The following is a 16918-nucleotide window of genomic DNA, read 5'->3' on the forward strand; positions in this document are numbered from 1 at the left end:
AGCGGGTGAGCCGCAGGACCGGGCTGGCTCGATTGCCGGGAGGAGAATGAATGACAAGCCTGCGAGAGGGGGTGTGAGCGGGCCTGCCTGCTGGTCGGGGTTGGGGGGCTGCCTGCCAGTGCAGGGGGCTCAGGTTTGACCCCTGGTCCAGGAAAACCCCATGAGCGTCAAGCCCACAGGCCACAACTCCTGTGGCTCCGTGCCCTGGGGCCCGTGCTGTGACGAGAGCCGCCACCATAACGCAAAGCTCGGGCACTGCAGCTACAGAAAAGCCCCTGCTCGCTGCAGCCACAGAAAGTCTGTGCGCAGCAACCCAGCGCAGCCAAAGCTTAGAAAAAAAATTTAATGTAAAGAAAAAAAGAGTAGGTGTAAGCAGACCAGTTAGAGCCACGGTAGTCCTGGTGAGAGGAGACAGTGGTTTGGATTTGGGAAAATAAAGAAAAACAGAGGCATCTGAGATACATTTTGGAAGCATCTGGAATTGGAGGGAAAAGAAAAAGGCAAGCATGACTTCTAGATTTCTGGCCTCAGCAGCTGGGTGGACGGTAACGATGTTCACTGAGATGGAAGACACTGGAGGAGGAGCAGGAATGTGCAAAACAAAGCATTCAATCAACTCAACATCCGTGATTCCCGTTCCAGAGGCCCAAGCCTCCGCCAAACGAACGTCCTCCTGACTTGGCTCCCATCATCTCCCTCTCCCTCACAGGCCCTCCCGGGAGACCTGCAAGCTATAACTGTCATACTAACAATCGTTGACTTTATCTGGCAGGAAAAAACTGATGGGTAGAAGTAAGAGACTCTAAAATTAAAGGCTAAAGGGTAGGCTCAGCACATGACTTTGCAACCTTGAGCATGGAATTCTGAAAATGAATGAAACGTGCAAACTTACAAAAATGTGTATTTGAGACCTCAAGTCTTGCTCCCAGTCATGTTCCCACCAAACAGACACACCACAGCTCGTAATTAAATATCTGCGTGAAGAATTACCATCTGCCTCTTCTCTGGACCTGAAGTTCCACGAGCACAGGGGCCTCGCTTGTTCTGCTACCAGCTGACCCACAGGGCACCACGTGCATCAGGCACGCAGATTCACCGTCTCAAGCTCTTGAGGCTGGCAGTGTGGGATCACGGTGACACAGGGCCACGCGCTTTCTCCTGTGCTACAAGAGACCCCTCCTTCTGGAGGCTGGGAGTGTGGGATCACGGTGACACAGGGCCACGTGCTTTCTTCTACTCTATAGGAGACCCTCCTTCTGGGGGCTGGGAGTGTGGAATCATGGTGCTCGCAGAGACACATGCTTTCTCCTGTGCTACAGGAGACCCTCCTTCTGGAGGCTGAGAGTGTGGGGTCACGGTGCCCAAGGGCCACAGGCTGTCTCCTGCTCTGTAGGAGACCCTCCTTCTGGAGGCTGGAAGTGTGGGATCACAGTGCCCGAAGGCCACGCACTTTCTCCTGCTCTATAGGAGCCTCCTTGCACCCTCCAGCATCTGATGTTTGCTGGCAATCCTCGGCGTGTAGATATATCCCTCGCCATCACGTGACCATCTTCTCCACATGTACTTCACATTATCTTTCTTCTGTGTGGATCTATGTCCAAATAGCCCCTTTTAATAAGTAAACCAATCAAATTGGATGAAGGCCTAATGAGCTCATCTTAACTTGATTACCTCTTTGAAGACCCTATGTCCAAATAAAGTCACATTCTTAGATACTGCGAGTTAGGACTTCAATATATCTTTTCTTTCGGGACCAGGACACACTTGAATCCACCAGAGTCGCCCAGAGTAAACGCAACATCTCCCAGATTCCCTTGCAGCTAAGTGCGGCCATTTGTGGTCATGTTCTAGTCAGTGGGATATAAACAGGAGCAGTGTGTGCAGCTTCTCGGGAGTATCTTGAAGGGAGGAACAGTGCCCTTCTGCTTCCCTTCTTACTTTATGGAGAGCTGGAACGTAAGCCTAATGGCTGGAGTGACAGCAGCCATCCTAGACCCTGAGGTGGGGCTGCAAATGGAAAGTGAACAAAGTGAAAACACAGACCACAGCGACATATCTCGGTCTTGAACTAACTTTCTTTCAACTTATACGTGGCAAAGAAATACTAATCTTAACCACTGTTTCCAAGATTTCACATAGCTCATAAAGGAAGCTAACTGTAACTAATATACCACCGTAAACTGTGGAATCTTCTGTATGTCACACATTTGCAGAGACAGGAAAGACATTACTATATTTATCTTTACTTCCCATGACACTTGGATTGGTCATGGGTAAATCCAGGAGTATAGCTTTGTAAAAGGATGTCCAGCCTTGGTTGGGACAGCTTCGAATTTCTAGCAGATATAGGTCAGTCTGGGGAGGTCCCTGACTACACCTGGAGGCAGGCTTGGGTTTACCTGATTTTGAAGAGACCTGCAGAGGGCTGACAGGAGCTGGCCTCACACTATGTAGTTAGGACCCAGAAAAATTGGCTTCCCTGGTACTCAGTGGTAAAGAATCCGCCTGCAATGCAGGAGATCTGGGTTTGATCCCTGGGTTGGGAGCATGGCAACCCATTCCAGTATTCTTGCCTGGAGAATTCCATGCACAGAGGAGCCGGAGGGCTACAGTCTGTGGGGTCACAAAGAGTGGGACATGACTGAGCGACTGAGCACAGCACACAACACACAGAAAGATCGAGTTCCTATCTATCTGTTAAGGACTGAGGGGTTCCAGGCTGTGCATGTCTCAGCAGTTGCCCTTCTGTTTCCTGGGACAGAGAGCAAAGAAAGCCAGTGTGAGGGCTTCCCAGGTGGGGCGGTAGATAAGAATCCATCTGCCAACGCAGAGGTCGTGCGTTTGATCCTGGTCTGGGAAGACTCCACACACCATGGAGTGTCACAGCTGCTGAAGCCCATGCACCTCAAGCCTGTTCTCCACACAAGAGGAGCCCTGCAAGAAGAAGGCTTCACACTGCCACAGAGTAACCCCGCTCGCTGCAACCAGAAAAAGCCGGTGCACAGCCACGAAGTCCTAGAACAACCAAAAACAAATAAGTGAGCAGCATAAACAAGAAGCCAGCGCTGGACCCCACAGCAGAGCGACTCGGGCACAGCTCAGGACCACACTGAGATACTTCCAAGCTTTGCCATCCTTTGGTTTCTAAAGATTCCTTTTTCCAGTTGCAAATAAAAGTGCTTAGTTTCACCTCAACGTAAAAAAGCTTGTGTGTGTGTGTTAGCCACTCAGTTGTGTCCAACTCTTTTGAGACCCCATGGACTGTAGCCCACCAGGCTCCTCTGTTCATGGGATTCTCCAGGCGGGAATACTGCAGTGGGTTACCATTCCCTTCTCCAGGGGATCTTCCCAACCCAGATTAACAAAAAACAAAAACAAACCCACTGATACAAGCATAGCCATCAGTGGGACTGGAATTTGATGTAATGCCAGTAATTGCTTATTTTCAGATGCACCTTTAATAAGCTCTGAAATCGGGTCACATCTTTTGTCCTATACATCTTATATTGATGAAATACGTTAGCTGATGCTCACAAAACAGCTATCATGTGACAGGCAAGGGGCTTGATACTTCATACACATTTCTTACTCATTCTCACAGTCACACCATCAAGCAATCAACACTGCCATTTTAAGATGAGAAACGGAGATTTAGCGTTTCTAAGAGAGTGACAGAATCATAATGGCATGCTGCAGTATGGCAGAAACATATGATCACATGGATTCTGTTTCCCATGATATCCTATTTTGGCTACTGTTTTGTTATTTTGTGTTATGTGTTTGTAAACATAAAGTTACTTAAGCAAGAGTCAGCCAGAAGACACAGAATGACACAAAGATTCTAACAAGCAATATAATAAATGACACCTGCAAACAGTTACTCTTTACTATGAGCCAGCTGTGGTGCTGGGTCACACTTTATTTAATTGCAACTATTATAAGTGTCATGTTGAAGGTGAAGAATTTAAGCGGGGAGGGGCAAGACAGGGGTAGGGGATTAAAAGGTACAAACTACTATGTATAAAATAAATAGACCAGGCCCTCCCCGCCGGTGCAGTGACCGAGACTCCATGCTCCCAGTTCCGGGGCCTGGGTTCGATCCCTGGTCAGGAAACTAGCTCCCACATGCTGCAACCAGGTGTCCAAACTCCACAAGTAAAGATCCTGCAGGCCCCTGCAAGCCCTAACGAAGACGGACCATCCTGCAGGCAGCAGTCAAGACTCGGCACAGCCAAATAAATAAAGATTAAAAATAAATAAACAAGCTACAAGGATCTACAGTACAACACAGGGAAAACAGCCAATATTTTGTAACAACTATAAATGGAGTATAACCTTTAACAATTGTTTTTTAAGTGAATTAATTTTTAGCAGCACTGGGTCTTCATTGCTTTCTCTAGTTTCAGCAAGTGGGGGCTACTCTTCCTTGAGGGGTGAGGGCTTCTCCTCGCGGAGGCAGACAGAGCACGGGCCTCAGGAGTCGCAGCACAAGCTTTGTGGCATGTGGAAGCTTCCCGGACCAGGGGTTGAACCCGAGTCCCCTGCGATGGCAGGTGGATTCTTATCCACTGAGTCACTGGGAAAGTCCTAAAAATTGTTAACCACTATGCTGTACATCTGAAACTTAAATAATACTGCCCATCAATGATAACTCAATGAAACAAAAAAGAAAGGTGTTCAGGCTTAGAGTTTGTTATCCTGGGTCCTATGGAAGGGGTGAAGTTGGGACTCAAACATCTTGTGTCTGACACCCAAGCTGTGCACTCCCATGACCCAGTGCCAGACACAAGCAAGAAATCTGAGCCCTCAGTGAACACAGGATGGACCACAGGATGAAGGCGATGTGATGGATCAGAAGAAAGAAGGGAGAAGGCAGACAGGACTTCTGGGAATCTTCTCGGGGATTTTTTCAAAATTAATTTCTATCGGAGTATAGTTGTTTTATGATGTTATATTAGATTCTTGCTGTACAGCAAAGTGAGCCAGTCATAGGTATACATATATCCCCTCTTTTTTAAAATTAAATTTTATTTACTTTTAATTGAAGGATAATTACAATACTGTGTGGGTTTCTGCCGTACATTAACATGGATCAGCCACAGGCACACATACGTCCCCTCCCCCCGAGCCTGCACGATTCCCTTTTTACACGTCCTTCCATTTAGTGAGCACGAGCACTGAGCTCCCTGTGCTGCAAGGAGGTCCTCCTCAGCTATCTATGTACACACAGTGTGTGCGCGTGTCAGTTCCTGGGAGGTTTCTGAAAGGCGGGGATAGGCTCGCCGGGTGACGTGCGTGCAGAAAGGACCCAGCAGCCTCAGGACGCAGCAGTGCGCCCTTCTGGGGGCTTCCCAGGTGAAGGAGCCGCCTGCTGACAGGAGAGGTCCCCGGGTCGGGAGCCGCCCTGGAGGAGGGCGCGGCGACCCGTGCCCTGTCCTCCCGGAGAGCCCCGCGGGCAGGGGGCCTGCGGCTGCAGCCCACGGGGCCGAGTCGGACACGGCTGAGCGCCTCAGCACGCGCTCACGCGGGTTTCTAGGCGCGCCTAGGCCAGAAACACGGGGGCCGTGGGAGGAGCCGGCAGAATTCTGGGGTCACAAGGAACACTCCGCGGAAGGCTGGAGCCCCGGGAAGCGGGAGGACCCCGGACTGGAGAGAGCCTCGGACCCGCCCCACGAGCCGGGGAGCCGCTCCAGACGGCGCAGTCAGGGGCGGGCCGGAAGCCGCCTCTCCGGACCCGGACCCGGACCCGGACCCGGACCCGGACCCGGAGGAGGCGCCACACGGGCCTCGGTCAGGAGAGCAGAGGCCCGGGCAGGCCGGGAGTCTGCCCGACGCGAAAGCCCGCACTGGTCTCTGCAGACGGAACGGACGGGGCCGCCTCGGCCGGGAGGCGGTGACCGGGAAGAGGCCACAGGGCCCCCGCGAGGCCGGGAACGCTCCCTGCGGACGGCAGCCACGCGGGTGTGCACTTCGACGGCTCTCCAAACCCTATTCTTCCAGGCTGTGTCTTCTGTCACACGAAAGTTATGACTCAATTCAAAATCCAGCTTTAAAAGTCTCTTAACCTTCCCCCCTCCAACTCACGCATTTTCAGTGGGGGTGACCTAGTTCCCAAAGGGGAAAAAACTACCTCCTGGAGCGTAAAACCCAGGCTTCCGCTTTTTATGTAGGAAGCACACACATTCATATTCGTACGTACAGATAGTCCATAAACAGGTCTACAGCTATCTGTGGTATCTACATTTTACGGAGAGAGATGATTAAGGGGAAAATGTCTGTGAAATGCTCCTTAAGAGGAAGATAATAAAAAGACGGCTGACAGATACCGCTGTAGCTCAGGGCCACCCTTCCTCCCAAAACGCCCTTCACAGTGCAGTCAGGGCTCAGCTGTCGCCCTTTCCTTCCAAGCAACTGTGTCCCATTCTTTTTTCACTTTTGTTTCACACTGGAGCACAGCTATTGACAACGCTGGGAGTTTCAGGCGGACAGCCAGGGGCTCAGCCGCGCACGCCCACCTGTCCCTCTCCCCCAGATTCCGCTCCCATCCCGGCTGCCACATGACCCTGAGCAGGGTTCCCTGTGCGGCCAGTAGGTCTGGCGCGCGTTAAATGCAGCAGCGTGTACCCATCCACCGCAAACTCCCAGACTGTCCTCCCCCCGCTCTTGCCCCCGGCAACGGCTCCACTCCGAGTTTCTTCTTTATGGAATAAACTCTGCGTGTGTGTATGTGTACACACACCTGCACATCTGAACACACTGAAACCATGGGCAGAGCGTGTGCACGCATGTGCACACAACGCACAGATATACTTAGGTCTACTTGATTTCTACCCATTCTTAGAGTGAATGTGGTTTTTTCTGGCCATGCCACAGGGCGTGTGGGCTCTTAGTTCCCCAAGCAGGGATCGAACCTGTGCCCACTTCACTGGAAGCGGCCTTAACCGCTGGACCTCCACGGAGCCCCAGTCTCTACCCATCCTTTAGGTCTCAGTTCAAGCACCCTCCCCTGGGGACGTGCACCTTGTCGTGCCCCGCTGGCCCACACAGAGGAGAAGACGGGCCCTCTGTTTGCCCCTGCACCTCTGTTTATAGACTCCAGAGTGGAGTTCTGGGGTGACGGTCTCTCTCCCTCTCCAGACCATAAATCCCAGCGAGGCCTGATATGATGGCATGTGGCCAAGAAAGACGAACTGAACACAGAACTGCAGAGCTGCCCTGTCTTCTCCAGGGTGGGCAGGGAGGGCAGGGAGCAGAAAGAAGGTCAGAGCTGAGGCCCCTAGGAGCAGGCTCCCCACAGCCAGAGCCACAGACTCTCCCGCCCACCAGGCCCGGGTGAGCAAAGCACTGGCCCTTCTGCTCCCGGTTGGCTGACCACAGCCATGCCCCAAGAGGAGAGCACAGCCCAGTGCATCCGCACGCATGGCCTTCCAGCACTCAACTGCAAAGGAGCTACTTTTAAACCTCACGGTATGCAGCTTTCTTCACGCGTGTTGACTGTCATCCCACCATTTGCTACTCCAGTGCCCAAACAGTCTTGGCAAATTAATTAGGAATTTGGGAGGCCAACTTGGCTTTCTTGGTTAGGAGGAAAATTCCATGAAATATACGGGCTTTGTGGCCATGGGGAGGAAAGACCAAAAAAGCAGGATTTTGACATTTTTCTTCTATATGAGAAATGGGAATTTTTGAAAGGAGGAAAAAAAGAACACAATGACCACTAATTCCTTACTGTGACTCAGATGGTTCTGTCTCCATATAAACACACAAAGAAACAAACAAACAGTGAAAAGAGGCCCCATACATCCACATCCATCAATTCACACCAGCAGGAAACAGGAGGAGAAGCCAGGAGTCTTGGAATCCCTGTGAGAGCTGGCACGAGGCTGCGTGAACACTTGAATACCATTTCTCACAGGATTTAATTATTCCCACCAGGAAAAAAGAAAAAAAACTTTCCAGAAAAGAGCAAGGATATCTTTTGTTTCTTATTTGTAAATATGGCTCAAATTCCTTCACAGTCTGAAGGCTGAGTGGTTTGCTCAGATAAGTGTTTGATTAAACTAGCAGACGTGCATTTTTTTTTATGTCTTTCACTTGGATGACCCCGCAAGATCTAGTCCTGACCTAGGTGAGGGGCTGGTGCCAAGAATAAGAATTATTTACTTGACCTTCTGCAAGCAAAGGCAGGTGGACATGTGACCACCTCAACAACTCATCTTGAACTGAATACAAATTCTCCACACAAGACACAGGAAAGGTTATGAACCACCGAGCAGCTCACAGCAGGGTTGAGGTTTTATTGGATGATATCATCTCCCACTTCCCGGGTGGCTCAGATGGTAAAGAAGCCGCCTGCAACACAGGGGACCTGGGTTTGATCCCTGGGTCTGGGAGATCCCCTGGAGGAGGGCATGGCAACCCACTCGAGTGATCTTGCCTGGAGAATTCCAAGGACAGAGGAGCCTGGCGGGCGACAGTCCATGGGGTTGCCAAGAGTCGGGCACGACTGAGCTACTAACATACACATATCATCTACTGAGCTCTGCCCCATAGGTTTGTATTTTTTGAAATAATGCAATAGGAAACAGTATTAGGAGTTTGGGGCAAAGAGACCGGATTTTGAGCTAGCTGTGGCATTCACAAGATTGGTGACCTTGAGAAAGGGACTAAGTGGGCCTCAGGTTCCTCATTTACAAGGGGGGAGGACATTTCCCACTCCCCTTTCAAGACTTGTAAGAACAAGAAAAAGAGACACTTGGTATGAGAGGTGCGGGGATACAGCGCCCGTGTTCAACGAGTAAGCTCCTCAGTCTTCTCCAGAAGCACCAACTCACTGGGTCAGGCAACACATGTGCTTCTAGCACTTACAAAAGGACCGGGAATATAGTAGTTAAAGGCAGACAAGGTTCTACTGGAGACAAATGATAAACTATTAGGTACTATTATCCAATTCTGATGAGTGTTACATCTTGAAAAGATAAGACAGGGTAATAAATAAAGAGTAACTGGAGGAAGACAAGCTGTTTAAAGAAGGCTTCTCTGAAAAATTGACATTGAATCTGAAACTTGGATGACAACCATGGAAGCAGTCACTCAGCCTGAGGCCAATGGAGCTGCAAGCAAAATAGGCTGGAGATAATGTTATGACCAAAAGAGCCCAGATAGTGGACTCTGAGGGTCATGGAAGGCGACTGGCATTCATTCTCACTGTAAGGGGACGCCAGACTTCCCAGGTGGCTTAGTGGTAAGGAATCCACCTGCAGTGCAGGAGACCTGAGTTTGATCCCTGGGTCAGGAAGATCCCCCGGAGAAGGAAATGGCAACCCACTCCAGGATTCTTACCTGGAGAATCCCATGGATTCTCCTGCCAGAGGAGCCTGGCAGGCCACAGTCCAGGGGGTCGCACAGAGTCAGAGACGACTGAGCAATTAATGCTTTCACTTTCACTCCAGTGGTCAAAAATCCACCTTCCAAGGCAGGGGATGTAGGTTCAGTCCCTGGCCGGGGAACTATGCTCCCACGTGCTACAGGGCAACAAGGTCTGTGTGCCACACCTAGAGGCCAAGAGCAGCAACTAGGGCCTGGCTGGGCAAGATGAGTAAATAAGTGGTAAAGCAAGTGCCACCAAAATGATAATAATACAATTATTTCAAAAAATAACTCTGATTCAAAGATGTGGATCAAGTGAGAACTCTGATGATCCTATCACCATTATTCTCTAGGCTGGGAAAGGGAGGAAAGAAGTATGAAATAAGTATAAAAACTTTATCAGAAAAGGTGTAATGAATTGCCCTCTTTGTTACACGGGTCCTGATTCAGACAAAACCTTAAGCAAGGTTATATTTGGCGCCTCTGGTAACATCTGCTCCCTTTTTGGGGTCTTGGGACGAACATGCGGCGACTGCGTGAGGAGGAGGGGGGGATGAAGAGAAGAACAAAAACAGACGAGAGAAAACACAATTTCAAACAAGCGGGGGTGATGTAAAACCCTTCTGACTGAACACTTAAGAGTCAATTCCATTCACAGCTGAACTTGGGCTGGAAGCTTCCCTGGCCTGCGTCTCCGTCTCTGCAACGTCCCCGCCGCAGCTCGGCTGCCTGAGTCGCCCCGGCTGCAGGGTCAGCAGCGCGCAGGCGCCGGGCGTGGGGGCAGGTCATGGACCCCGCCAAGCCCGTCCAGAGGAGAAGGCGGGTGATCCTCTCCACTCGCCCTAAGGGGGCATGTTCTCTGGAACTCTTCCAGAACTGCCAGAGAAGGAAATTCTAATACAGGCACGACGGTTTCGCCTCATCATGGATTAAGCATGCGTGTTTGCCCAGTCGCTCAGTCGTGTTTGACTCTGAGACCCCGTGGACTGTAGCCCACCAGGCTCCTCTGTCCATGGGATTCTCCAGGCAAGAACACTGCAGTGGGTTGTCATGCCCTCCTCCAGAGGATCTTCCCAACCCAGGGATTGAACCCCCATCTCCTGCACTGGCAAGTAGATTCTTTACCACCGAGCTACCCGGGAAACCTTCATGGACTAAGGGTTCCCTTTAAGCAGGCAAAGAGCTCCTCTCTGGGTCCGAAAAGATCAAGAAGCATTAAGAGGGGAACACCACACCCAGGCTCTCCAGTCTGGGCCTGTCCTGTCCACACAAAGGTGCCCCGCCGCTGAAGTTTCCAAGCCCCAAGGTAGACTAAACGCGAGAGATGACAAACACACGAAAACTCGATTACAGCACGGTGTCTGTTTCTACAAGGAGAAGAGTGCAATTCAGCAGCCACGGTAAAAGTAGGAAAATTCCGCTGGACGGGAAGGTCACAGAGGGCCAGACGCAAAGCGCCGTCTGCACCGGAAAGTCGCAGAAGGCGGGCTCTGACCTCAGGGGCGAGCCTGGTCTCCTGGGAGAAAGTGCGCGGGAGGCAAAGGTGGGCGCTTTGCACTGCCTTAGGTTAGCTCGTGCAGGTCGGCGGGGCCAAAGGCGTCTGGCCAGAGTTTGGAGCAACTCTTACCACCCAGACCAAGAGGGTAGGTCACTGCCCAGGTCACTGACTCCTTCCCCAGGACAGGCTCTCACAGGGTCAGCGCTGCCACCCATATAGACGGAGGCTGCACACCCACACACACTGCCCTGAAGTCAAGAGCAGCAGTGATGTGACAGGTCAGTGGGAACAAGCCTCCAGGACTGGGTTACACAAGGGCTTTTCATAGAACTTATTTTATAACAAATGCATATGGCAAAATTAGGAAATTATCTATTCATCATTTTCTGTAACAAAGTAACGGACTAAGCAAATAAATACATTTATTTAATGGAAGAGCAGGGTATTCCCTCATTTTCATTAAAAATATTTTTTAAAAGTTGAGTGTAACTGGTTTACAATGTTGTATTTATTTCTGCTGTACAGCATGAATCAACTATATACACACATACATTCCCCTCCTCTTGGACCTCCCACCCCTCCAGACATCACAGAGCACCGAGCTGAGCTCCCGCTACTAGCTGTTATTTTACACGCCGTAGCTTCCCTGGTGGCTCAGCTGGTAAAGAATCCGCCTGCAATGAGGGAGACCTGGGTTCGATCCCTGGGTTGGGAAGATCCCCTGGAGAAGGGAATGGCAACCCACTCCAGTATTTTGGCCTGGAGAATCCCATGGACTACATAGTCCATGGGGTTGCAAAGAGTCGGACACAACTGGGTGACTTTCACTTTCACTAGTGTATATACGTCACTGGTGTATATGTCACCAGTATATATGTCACTACTGTACATGTCACTGGTACATATGTCACTTTTTACTGGTGTATATGTCACTACTATATATGTCACTTCTATATATGTCACTTTCACTAGTGTATATATCACTAGTGTATATGGCACCAGTGTATATGACACCTGTGTTTATGTCACTTTCACTGGTGTATATGTCACTAGTGTATATGTCCCTGGTGTATATATCACCGGTGTATATGTAAACGGTATATATCTCACCAGTGTATATGTCACTTTCACTGGTGTATATGTCACCGATGTATATGGCACTAGTGTATATGTCACTTTCACTGGTGTATATGTCACTGGCATATATGTCACTTTCACTAGTGTATATGGCACCAGTGTATATGACACTGGTGTTTATGTCACTTTCACTGGTGTATATGTCACTGGTGTATATGTCACCGGTGTATATGTAAATGGTATATATCTCACCAGTGTATATGTCACTTTCACTGGTGTATATGTCACTGGTATGTATGTCACTGGTGTATATGTCACTTTCACTGGTGTATATATCACTACTGTATATGTCACCAGTGTATATGTCACTGGTGTATATGTCATTTTCATTGGTGTATATGTCACGGGTGTATATGTCACTTTCACTGGAGAATATGCCACCAGTGTATATGTCACTGGTGCATATGTCACTTTGACTGGTGTATATGTCACTAGTGTATATGTCACTTTCACTGGTGTATATGTCACTTTCACTGGTGTATATGTCACTAATGTATATGTCACCAGTGTATATGTCACTGGTGTATAGGTCACTTTCACTGGTGTATATGTCACTGGTGTATATGTCACTTTCACTGGTGTATATGTCACTGGTGTATATGTCACTTTCACTGGTGTATATGTCATTACTGTATATGTCACCAGTGTATATGTCACTGCGGTATATGTCACCGGTGTATTTGTCACTTTCACAACTGTATATATCACTGGTGTACATGTCACCAGTGTATATGTCACCAGTGTATATGTCCCTGGTGTATATGTCACCGGTGTATATGTCACTTTCACTGGTGTATATGTCACTGGTGTATATGTCACTTTCACTGGTGTGTGTATGGCAGTGCTACTCTCCCAATTTGTCCACCCTCAACCTCCCACCCCTTCGTTCCTGTGTTCACAGGTCCATTCTCTACATCTGTGTTTCTATTCCTGCCCTGCAATTAGGTTCATCTGTACCATTTTTCTAGATTCCATATAAAGGCATTAATATATGATATCTGTTTTTCTCTTTCTGACTTCTTATACTCTGTATCTGTCATTTTCATTTAGCTTACAGTACAACTCAAAATACACCTCAATATATTCACTCCAATACAGAGTTTGATCAAAAGCAGGTTTTTAAAACAAGGCTATATCTTGGTCTTTTTTTTTTTTTTTTATCTTAGTCTTAAGATTCCATTTCAGAGTTTCTATTAAATGATATATGTTGTGTTAGATAATTTAAACAGACTTTTTTTCTTTGGCTCAATTTCCCAGCATTTTTAGTATGCTAATATGCTTTTCTGTAAATTTCCAAGACAGGAATAGTGTGCAGCAGTTGAAAACTGTTTTGATCACAGAACCTCAGGACAGGATATTTTGCTGGACTCAGTTCAGTTGCTCAGTAGTGTCCAACTCTGCGACCCCATGGACTGCAGCACGCCAGACCTCCCTGTCCATCACCAGCTCCCGGAGTTTACCCAAACTCATGTCCATTGAGTCAGTGATGCCATCCAACCACCTCATCCTCTGTTGTCCCCTTCTCCTCGCTGCCTTCAGTCTTTCCCAGCATCAGGGTCTTTTCAAATGAGTCAGCTCTCCACTTTGCTGGACTAGAGAGCTGTATAATGCAAGTTTGGAAATGTAGCTCTGCTGAATTCTGTACTGCCCTACGACATACAAAAACCATTGTACACGCTCCTGAGAAACTAAGAATATAAACAATGAGTGTTATCTTCTGAAACTGACAAAAATATCCCAGGTTACCCATCAATCAGTGTAGATATATCAAGGAGTTAATTATCAACTGACAACATCTAGAACAGTTATGCATATTAATCGATAACGATGAACTAAAATCAATGAAATATACCTGGCTAAGCAAACCAAGGTCTTTAGCTGCAACATAAACCCATTGCTTTCCCCAAAGGAAATCTGCTTTGAGTCAAAGCTCCATGCAAGTGAGTGTGCACTCAGAAGCAAAGCACTCTGCCAAAAATAATTTATACGGAGGTACTTTACTGTGGAAACAAAATATGAAACTCTTCCCATAGCCAAGAGTCCCATTAGAAAATGAAAAAATTCAGCCTCGGCACAGAAACAGATGCTGCCTGCCAACTCTCCTGCTCTGGGTTCCTTGGTATCGTGCCCACCACGTACTGACGGACTCGGCCAACAAGGCACATGGAACATGCCCAGAGCACAAGCCTGTGAAAGAAAACTGCTTATGCTCTCTCAGTCGTGTCCAACTCTTTGGGACCCCATGGACTGTAGCCCACCAGGCTCTTCCATCCATGGGATTTCACAGGCAAGAACACTGGAGTGGGTTGCCATGCCCTTCTCCAGGGAATCTTCCCATCCCAGTGATCGAACCCAGGTCTCCTGCACTGCAGGCAGATTCTTTACCTTCTGAGTCACCAGAGAGACCCCTGTATGAAAGTGAAAAAAAGTGAGTGAAGTCACTCAGTCGTGTCCGACTCTTTGCAACCCGTGGACTGTAGCCCACCAAGCTCCTCCATCCATGGGCTTCTCCAGGCAAGAATACTGGAGTGGGTTGCCATTTCCTTCTCCAGGGGATCTTCCTGACCCAGGGATCAAACCCAGGTCTCCCACATTGCAGGCAGACGCTTTAACCTCTGCGCCACCAGGGAAGCTCCCCTCTCTGTATGAAGGAGGTGCTCAAATCAGAGGGCAGTCAGTCCCCAGCCTGGCATCAATCACCCAGACTGACCGTAATCCCTGCTCTGGGCTCACCTGTGCAGTCAAGATGGCCCACCTCTCTTGTCCAGAAGGTGAGTCACTGCCAGGGGGTAAATGCTGGGAATCAGGGCAGTACAGACCCAAAGCACACCTGCAGCTCCACTGGTCTCCTGCTCTAGAAGAGGGACTGACGAGTGTGGATCAAAGTGTTGAAGACAGAAAGCCACAGCCTGTGGCTTTCATGTCTTCTGCATCCGCCCATGATCCCAGATAAGCAAGAGATAAATGTCCTCTGTGAGACAGGATAAAACTTCGAGATAAAGGTGTTTTGAAGCAGAAAACCAATGATCTCAATATCCTCTTATACCATATTTCTTTATAAATAAAAACAATGTATATAAATGTACATGTACATATAAGAAATCTGGAAGAATATAAATAAAGATGTTAACAGCTATACACTTTATGCCAATTATACTTCCAAAGTGCTGCTTAAAAATGTAAATACCTACCAGTTAGTAAAGATGATAGGCTCTTATAATTTTTTTTCCTGCTTGTATGTATTTTCCAAAATTTTTACACTCTATGTTCATTACTTTAATACAAAAAATAGGAAAAATTTTTCAAAAATCTTACACAATTCACTCAATTGTCTGATGTGTGTGTATTTCTTTGCACTTTTTCAAGTGTTTTAACATACCTAATCCATAAAGCAGCAGAATGAAATACAATGATCATTTCAGAGAGGAGGAAACGGGCAATGAGATGTTATGAAACTTATTCACAGAGCTGGTAAGAAAAAAAACAAAACACTAAACTCCTCTTCCAAACACCATGACTTTTCTTCCAAACTCCATTACTTTTCTTCTCTTTTTCTCCCTATTTTCTGTTTCTTATGGTCTTCATGTGCTCTGTTGGCTGCACAAACACCACAAGTATGTGCTCTGTGTAGAACAGGGACAGTGGAGTTCTCACAGAAGACTCAGCAAAAGCATACAAGCAGCTCCTGCAGCTCAAGTCCAGAAAAATAAACAACCCAATCAAAAAATGGGCCAAAGAACTAAACAGACATTACTTCAAAGAAGACATACATATGGCTAACAAACACATGAAAAGATGCTCAACATCACTCATTATCAGAGAAATGTAAATCAAAACCACAATGAGGCACCATCTCACGCTGGTCAGAATGGCTGCAATCCAAAAGTCTACAAGCAATAAATGCTGGAGAGGGTGTGGAGAAAAGGGAACCCTCCTACACTGTTGGTGGGAATGCAAACTACTACAGCCACAATGGAGAACAGTGTGGAGATTCCTTAAAAAAGTGGAAACTGCCATACGATCCAGCAATCCCACTGCTAGGCATACACACCGAGGAAACCAGAATTGAAAGAGACACGTGTACCCCAATGTTCATCACAGCACTGTTTACAATAGCCAGGACATGGAAGCAACCTAGATGTCCATTGGCAGACGAATGGATAAGGAAGCTGTGGTACATATACACTATGGAGTATTACTCAGCCATTAAAAAGAAAACATTTGAGTCAGTTCTAATAAGGTGGGTGAAACTGAAGCCTCTTATACAGAGTGAAGTAAGTCAGAAAGAAAAACACCAATACAGCACACTAACGCATACATATGGAATTTAGAAAGATGGTAATGGTGACCCTGTATGCGAGAGAGCAAGAGACACGGATGTATAGAACAGACTTTTGGACTCTGTGGAAGGGGGTGGGATGATTTGAGAGAAGAGCATTGAAACATGTATATCATCGTGTGTGAAACAGATCGCCAGTGCAGGTTTGATGCATGAGACAGGGTGCTCAGGGCTGGTGCACTGGGATGACCCAGAGGATGGGATGGGGAGGGAGGTGGGAGGGGGGTTCAGGATGGGGAACACATGTACACTCGTGGCTGATTCGTGTCAATGTATGGCAAAAACCACAATATTGAAATGTAATTAGCCTCCAATTAAAATAAATTTAAAAAATAAAATAAAAATGTATCTGTCACTCAAAAAAAAAAGACAAGTAAAAGGAAACTTTCTTTTTTCAAATTAAGTATTGGTTAAGGAGAGAAATGTGAAAAACAAAAAACCGAGGGAGATTTAGAAGACACAGAGGTAGAGTCAGAGGACAGGAAGACTCGCTCCCTTAGTTTCGACCTCACTTCGAAGCTCTTGGCTTCGACTCAACCGCGCTCAGAAAGGACAAAGGAAAGGACAGAGGTGCG

General features: G+C 47.8%; 1 protein-coding gene across 1 annotated transcript in view; it reads right to left on the minus strand.

Moving 5' to 3' along the window:
• Positions 1 to 16918, minus strand: part of DEPTOR (DEP domain containing MTOR-interacting protein) — a 107318-nt gene that overhangs the window by 23772 nt on the left and 66628 nt on the right. The gene's annotated exons all lie outside the window — the stretch shown is intronic.

This window comes from Bison bison, unplaced genomic scaffold, assembly GCF_000754665.1.
Source record: "Bison bison bison isolate TAMUID 2011002044 unplaced genomic scaffold, Bison_UMD1.0 scf7180017864233, whole genome shotgun sequence".
NCBI lineage: Eukaryota > Metazoa > Chordata > Mammalia > Artiodactyla > Bovidae > Bison > Bison bison.